Source organism: Meleagris gallopavo, chromosome 1 (assembly GCF_000146605.3).
Source record: "Meleagris gallopavo isolate NT-WF06-2002-E0010 breed Aviagen turkey brand Nicholas breeding stock chromosome 1, Turkey_5.1, whole genome shotgun sequence".
NCBI lineage: Eukaryota > Metazoa > Chordata > Aves > Galliformes > Phasianidae > Meleagris > Meleagris gallopavo.
Window position 1 is genome coordinate 134,884,238 of NC_015011.2, and position 8,566 is coordinate 134,892,803.

The following is an 8,566-nucleotide window of genomic DNA, read 5'->3' on the forward strand; positions in this document are numbered from 1 at the left end:
TTTTAACATTGGTACAGAGCACAGCATTTGATACTGAGGTTTGCATAAACTTCAGGTAAAAAACAAACAAACAAAAAACCCACACCTATTGTTTCATGACCGGCTCCCTAGAATGAGTACCTCTATTTTACATAGTTGATCTACATTCCAACTATACGCCTTCCAGAAAAATTTCCCTTTCCTTTCAGTGTAATTACGGCATCTTTAATTAAAATAAATGGACTAACGCCACTACTCCATCCCACTTCTCTGCTGCAGTGCACTGTATTTCTCCAAGCTGGCATGTCTTATGCTTCCACTATTGCAATGCATCGTGTTAGTAGCCCAGCTTTGATTTCTGTGGGCTTTCAGCGAGGCAGGCTGTGAGTCTCAATGGCCAAAGATTAGCACATGTTTTCCTGTGCCACTGAGTTGTGCAGAACACAGGGGTGGACAAATAGGGACAGTAGTATCTTCAAGTAATTGCAATAGATTTGCCAGAGGATATTTGCTCAAATCATCTCCAAGGGATAATTCCATCATGATGAAAGAAAAAAAAATGATCTTGTTTTACCTCTCCCATTTCTTTTTGCCTGTCATATCTCCCTGCCCCATCTCTATTTCACCACATTTATCTTGTAGCTTGAGGTCTCTGCTGGGAATGCTTTGCCAATATATGAAGTACACCAACAAAATAGTGCTCAGATTCACATCTTTGAACTGCTAAACTTTGCTTTTGCCAGCATACCGTGTTTCATCCATCTCCTTTTTCGTCCAAGAAAAATAAGCTGTGCTGGGTAATGGTCAGACATCAGAACAGACTATCCATGGTAGGGGCCTTTGCCTACAGTTACATCAGCTATCAAGTGTTGCCTCCTTTCACCCTAAACTGACAGAGACATGGCAAGGGAAGAGCAGCCTTTGCTCATGGAAAGGGTGAAGTTCAGTTTAGATACAGCAAACAGAGTTTTGCCAGCACAGAGCCTTACTGATTTCATGCTGCCACTCTTCAAGTATTTGGAGGTCCTACAGCCAAAAGAATGCATGTGATCCTTTCATATATTTACAAATGTGCTTAGACTCATGTTACTGAACTATATGGATGGATAACAAACAGTGATCAGCAACGCCGTGGTCTGCAAGCCATGAACCTCTCAAATGAGTTTTGCGTGGGAAGACTGCCAGAATGTTCAGCATTACCTGCACCTGGTCAGATAAAAGTATTACCTCTAGGGACATGCAACTGTTTTCAGGTGCATGTGGAAGCTTGATTCTACAAGCCCAGCACAAACAGGTTCCATCTTTAATTTTTCTCATGCTAGGGCGATTGGAGATCCAGGTGCTACAAGTATGTTGCTATGTTTAGATATTGCCCCCAAATCACAGGCAGGTTACCCAAAGCAGTCAGAGAAGCTGAGTGCATGAGTCAGCTGGATTTCAGAATTTGTCATGTGCTTCAGGAATACAGTTTTGTTTGTTCTTAGCCTAAATCTAATTATGAAATACGTTTCAATCTGAGAATAAGGAGTAAGAATTGAAAGGGATGTGCCTGATGTTTGGCTTGGCCGTTGCCTTCTACCTGCTGCCAGGATCACAGAGCTGATGGTAGTCAAGCCATGGGAAAAGCACAGAGAAAGATTATGTGCGTCAGCAACACTTTCTTGTACTATCAGGAGTACACTTATCTGTTCCAACAAAATAGAGTGATTTATATTTTGATGTCCTTGAACTTCCACATAAACAGGTGAAGTCAGTTTATTCCCTTGTACATTTGTTTGCATACTTGCGATACAGTGTCATTCTGGTTATACATTTCATAACCTTACTGTATGAGGACATGAACTCTCAGCAGCGTCTTCCTCCCTAACCTTTCTCAGCTCCTTTGAGCGCTAATGGGCCGTGACAGCTCCTGCCCATGCGGGGTCCATGGTGCTGGGAGGTTGGGGGGAGGAGGAGCAGCTATCCCTCTGATAGCTTTAGGGAGCTGCTTGTTGATGCTGCTTCTTGACTAGTGTCAGCTGCAGGTGTGTGTTTTGCCTCTGTAACAGGAGCAGCTCAAAGGGTTATAATCTTCTCATTCCTCAAACTGCCACAAACACAAGTGATGTTTGCTCGGGGATGGGGAAATGCACAGGGAAATCTGCCACACGCCCAGTTTCCAGTTCGTTATTTTCTGTTGGGTATTTTCCTATCCATCTCACAGTTTATGCTCCCGGTGGGGAGTTCAGACCACAAGACTCCGGACCCTCTGGAAGAGAGCGTTGGGGACAGCGGCAGGCGGAGCCCACGCAGCCTGCGCACGGAAGCGATTCTCCGCGGGACAGGTACACCAAGACACGCTGCTGCGGGAACACAGGCAGCGGGCAGCGTGTCCAGGGGGCAGGATGGGGCCTCGAGCGCGGCCCCGCTGCCCGGCAGCGCGCATGCGGAAAGAAGGGGTGAGGCGCGCTCCCGCTCTCCCGCGCCCGGTGCGCGATCGCGCTTCCCCAAGCGTGCTCCCCTCGGTGGCGCTCCGGTGCTGCCCCCATCCGGCCGTGGTTGGAGCCTGTGCTGCTGTTGCACGAGGGAGCGCGTAAACAAATACGTAGCGCTCCTTGGAAACAATGTCCTTTCAAATTTTCTTTTTGAAGAGATTTTGTAACGTCCTGCTCTGAGCTGCAGGGATAGCCGAGATCCAGGGTCTTTCAGGGCCTTTCTGTTCAAAAAGAGGCTAATGTTAGAATTCAGTATTTCTTTGATGCAGTGTTTACAGAATATTCATTGAGGCCTTTTTGCCCAAGCACAACATGACTCCAACAGAACTCAGGTTTTGTTTTCTTTCTTTCTTTTTTTCTTTTTTTTCTTTCTCTTTTCATTATTTTTTTCTGGTTTGCTTTTTTAGGCTATTTCTTCCCAAGCGGCTCTTGTGTGAAAGCCCATTTGCTTGCCCCCTTCCCCAGCAGGTCTCTCCAGCATCCATCTGTTTGCCTCTTGCTGCCTTTGGAGGCTGTTCTCCGGCCGAACAATCCCCAGCATTCAGCGCTCCCCTCTACCCTACTGCTCCATTGACTGTCTCTCTTTGTTTCAGATCTGCCTAAGGTAGTAATTCTTTCTTTTTCCTCTTTTTTTAATTTTTTTTTTCCTCTTTTAAAAAAAATTAATTTTGTTGGAGTTTTTTGTTGTTGTTGTTGTTGTTTGTTTGTTTGTTTGAACTTCAGAAGGGAACCCAACATCCTCAGTCATTTATCTTGGCTCTGGGATAATTCTAACAGCAGGGGTTATGCAGTCCTGGGGCAGATTGTCAAGGGATTTTTATAGAGGCCCCATCACTGGAGCATTTGAAGCTAGGCAAATATTTATCAAGAGTGACACAAGTACAGTCGTCCTGACTCAGGGCAGTGTGATACCTGCGTGATCTCATGTTTACTTCCAATCCTGTTTTATTGGATTTCTATGATATATATCCCTTATAAATAGCTCTGGGATTGTAACTGATGAAAGGGGAAAAACAACCTTCTCTCTTTTCTGTGTGTCTCTACTTGTTCTGCCTACCTATTTGATAGAACAAAACAAGGAATGTAAAACTATTAATTATCATAATTATTAATTGTCCCTTTATCTTAGTGTTTGGACTATGCCATCAATGCAATTCTTACCCATGCAAAACATTCACTCAATCTGTGCACACACAAGCACCAGAAATATGGGCACTACAGAGGAGAACCTTGGCACTTTTTTTAGTGTGCTCCTTCAGTGGAAGTTTTATGTGAATAGTATGAGGAAGGCTTGCCCTGAGAATGGACTGATTACTTTCAGAGAGAATTATCATCTATCTGCATTATTTAGACAGCGTCTGGGAAACTTGCTGGAGCCTCAGGCTCCCACTGTGTTAGACATTGTATAGATGAGTAATTAATAGTGGGCCTCCTTCTGTTTTGCTTAAAGTATATATTGTATGTATACAATGAGTCGAGAAAGGTTGCTGATGTGGGGAGTCAAATGGGAAAGGCAGTTCTGCAGCCCCATACACAGTCTGACTGGCAGAGAGGCTTCAGCCTGGCAGTGGCCTCATAGGTGGATACTGCAGGTATGTTCAGGGTTTAAAGAAGAACCCAAAAATGCCAACTTCATACATTTTGGTGTGTTTGGCCATATGGGGACGTCAGGAAAGGCAGTACTTATGCCAAAGGAAGAGGTAGAATGTCTTTTTCAATGTATTGTTCCGTATTTTTTCAGCTGTGCAGTTTAGATGTAGCTATTCATTTCAGAATGATAAAGCATACAAACAAAAGAAATAGAGAACTAGTGACACTTGGTGTTATTCCAGTTTCCTGCATCTATACTAGAAACTGAATAAAACCTTCCCACGGTCAGTGGGCTTGGTGGTGCAGCTACCACACTCACTGATATGGACTGGATGGTGGGGCAGAAGAAGCGGAGGGCGTATTGCCAGGATTGTTCTTAACAAGCACCACCATGTTTATGTATCTAAATAGTAACAACTCGCCAGGATAATTACAATCAAGTAATTTCCACAAAAAGACAGAGGAAAAAAAAAATAGGAAAAAAGGATGCCATGCATGGTGTGCTGAGTGCTCATGGACACAGAATAAAATGGTCAGTTAATGATAATTAAATATTCATGTGAACATTACATTTTCATTACTGATGTGGGAGACCACAAAATCAAATAGAAGTGAAGAGTGTGCTTTCAGTTAAACTGCTGATTTTGCAAAGAAATGTTAGACAGCTTTAATAACAATAGAGCATGAGGTAATCATGGCAAATGGAGATGTTTTTAATTTCATCTCTTGTATTTAATCATACAAGAAGAGATATATTTCTAGCTACTCCATAGAATCATAGAATCATAGAATTGTGCAGACTGGAAAAGACCTTAAAGATCATTGAGTCCAACCACAACCTAACCATTCTACCCTAACTCTAACAACCCTCCACTAAATCACGTCCCTGAGCTCCACATCCAAATGGTTTTTAAACACATCCAGGGATGGTGACTCCACCACCTGCCTGTGGAGCCTATTCCAGTGCTTAACAACCCTTTCTGTAAAGAAGTTTTCCCTGATATCCAACCTAAACTTACTCTGGTGCAACTTAAGGTTATTTCCCTTCATCCTGTCACCTGTCACCAGTGAGAAGAGACAACCCCACTTGCTTCTGCTTTTTCTCGCCTTGTTCCCCATTTTGTTATTTTCTCTCAGGTGTCTCACTTTTGCACGGAGAAGATTTCTTTTCTCCCAAAGCCCACAGGGAATAGGAAATGCCCATTGGACCACACTTTAGTCCATTCAGATCATTTCATAAGGAGAAGTAGGCTGCTTGTTGGAAGTTCAGGACACATCTGATCCCAAAATTTCACTTCTTTCTGTGGCATGAAGGGAACTGTAACCATTTTTTGGCTAAGGAGCTGTTGACTTGTAAACCCTTTTGGGGCTACGAAAGTAGATTGTTAAAAGGTGAATGACTTTAAACACAGATGTTGCAGCTGCAATGGATGTGGATCAGGTAGCAAAGGCTCAGTGCTAGCAAATCAAAGGAAACTCTTCCTGCAGCTGCAGCATTGCAAAGACCTGGCAGAACCTTCGTAAGTGCAGCCCCCTATCTATCTTTTCTTACACCTTCTAGAGGGTGGTAAGAGCCTTTCATTTCTGGTACAAATTGTTCTGGGGATGTTTGCTAACAAAAACTGCTTTTGTCCCAGCTGACTCGAATCTGACGAAAGATCCTTGATGACTCTGCCGCTCAGCCTTTCTTTTATCTTTCCCAGCCAGTGTATCTGCCCCACAGTCTCTGCAACACTTCCCTGGGATGGTGTCCCCCTTTGTAGCAATATGACCTTTTTTTACTTTGCTTAGAAATACATAAGAAAAGTAAATGTGCAAAACATGTAACTGTATCACAGAGGTATAAATTACAGAGAGCTACGGTACTGGTTGTGCAAAGATCAGATAGTTTTTTAAAGTCAGTGAATTGCTGTCAGGTTGTTAATTGAACATTTGCTGAAAAATGCCTATGGGTAAGTGATCTAGATATTGCTGCAGGATAATGGAATTTAAAAACAAGATTTGTCTGCCACCATTCTGCCTTGGATGTATTTAAAGAAATACCAGGAAGCTGAAAGGCACACTCCTCAAAACATTCACACTCAAATGTCCTTACATTATTAATCCTTTAGAGTGATAATAATGAAATAACCCAGTTTAATAGCTTGATGATTTTAGTAACTTTTTAACTTTCAACTGGGTAAAAGGGCTTTCTTGATTTTCACACTTCCGGAGTCTGTCTATAGTTCATTTTGATTTGTTCTTTCCATGTACCAGTTCAACTTTGTAACCATTCTGCATACATATATCAAATTAACTTATTACTTTAAACAAATTTACTGTCTCCAGTCTGACTTCAATAATTTAAAAAATATTACAAAATATTCACTGTGAATTGTTTTGTAAGACTCATGAATACAAAACAATTGGTTCAGGGGATGTTCAGGCTGCATATTAGGAACAATTTCTTCTCAGAAGGAGTGGTGATGCAGTAGCATAGGCTGCCCAGGGAGGTAGTGCAGTCACCATACCTGGAGGTGTCCAAGAACCATGTGATGTGGCACTGAGGGATGTGGTCAGTGAGCATGGTAGGGATAGACTGGTGGTTGGTCAAGATGATCTGAGAGGTCTTTTCAAACCTTTACGATTCTATGATTCTCTTCTTTTTGAAAACAAGCCCACTGAACTGACAATATTTTCTCTCAAGTTAATTAGTTTCAGAAAATTAATATCTGCTCCTCAACACAAATAAGCCCAGGAGAATACACTTTTTAGTGCTGTATAGGCCAGTGGTATTTGACACAAGTGCTGCAGCTGTACTCTATGTTTCCAGAAGTGATGTTAGAGCTCTCTCTACTTTCTGTAAAGGAACTCTAGAGAACTAATCTCCCAAATATTTTCAATGGCTAAGATGAATATATGTGTTTATTTCCTTGCCTGTCTGGATACAATATGACCACTTTAGAATTTATCAGAAACAAAACTAAAAACTTCAGGAAATGTTTTGACATTATAGGGACAAATTTTAATAATTTCATTGCGAATCTGAAAACTGGAAGACATCTGTACTTTAAGGTTGCTCATTGTTCTTGGAGTGCTGTGCATCAGCTGTAGGACAGATGTTTAGCCAGCAAGGGAAGTCAGAGGGGAGCCAAATGAAGACATCTGATTTTTTTCCTCTCCTCCCTCACAGACTGTCTGTTGTTGATGGTAGAGAGAGAAGGAAGACACCAGCTGTTGGATCATTTTTTTTTAGAAAAGGCAGAATTGCAGACTATTTGGGAGGGGAATTAAAAACAGAAGCCCAAAGTATCCTTAGTACAGTGGTGAAGATGCTGAGGGGCAGGGATGGTGCTACTGCTCATTGGCACTTTAATCAGAGATACTCTGTCCTTTTTTATCCTTTTTCATCTGTATGGATCTTCATATTCCATACAAATATCAGTGGTTATTATCTAAGGTGATTTTTTGCTCCTGCAGTGTCCCATCACTGGTATCAGTCTTGCCTCACATTTGCCTCCCAGTTCCATTAACCATGAGATTTGCACTTGCTCCCACTTGACTCTTCTCTCCATTTGGCCTACACCTCACATATATTTGCTGCAGGCTCCTTTACTCCATGAACTGATGTACTAAACGCAGCTGATCAAAAAAAAAACCTTACTGATCAGATAGAGATAAGATCACTTGTCACAGAGGAAAGTTCACAGAGGAAAGGCTGCAGAATCTTAATGCAGTGACTGACCAGATACCTTGCACTCAGAGGTATGGGGTATGTATGAAGATCATTGCCTCATACCATGACCTGATGCCTCAGTCTGATTCCCTGTCATGTTAGCTGATATTACTACTCTCTTATCCACTGGCACTGAGGAATACAAAGAGATTACTTGGTAAGACCCCTTACTGATGGTTCAAGCTGGCAGCAATGAAGTTATTGACAGAAGCCTGATGGCTATCATAAGGGCTATCATAACGGCCTTCAGGGGACTGGGGCGATTAGTGGGGATGGAGTGGGATGGAATACAGGTGGTATTGTCCTCTGTCCCTTCAATGGCAGGGAGGGATACTGAGAGGATAAGGAAAACTCATCTGATAAATACATGGCTGAGAGGCTGGCACCATTAGTCAGAGGGAGAAAAGAATTCTGGCCCAGGATCTGTCTGGGCTTATTGACAGGGCTTTAAACTAGGTTTGAAGGGAGAAGGAGGTGATATAGAACCTGTCCATGACAGTGTATGATAGTATAGCTAAGTTAGAGGAACAAGGTGTTAGTGGGGGCTTGCAACCTGCTACATCTTGTGATGATGAAGGCAACAGGGAATTTAATTCAGAGGAATTAAGGAGTTATCCTCCCAGGAGGTGACAAGACCAGCTGCCCAGCTAACACCAATTACACCTTTACACCAATGCATGCAGCTTGAAAAACAAACAGTAGGTGTGGGAAACAACCGTGATACTGGAAAAACATGATGTAGTTGTTACCACTGAAACCTGGTGGGATGATTCCTGTGACTGTGGTTATTGATGGCTACAGGCTGTTC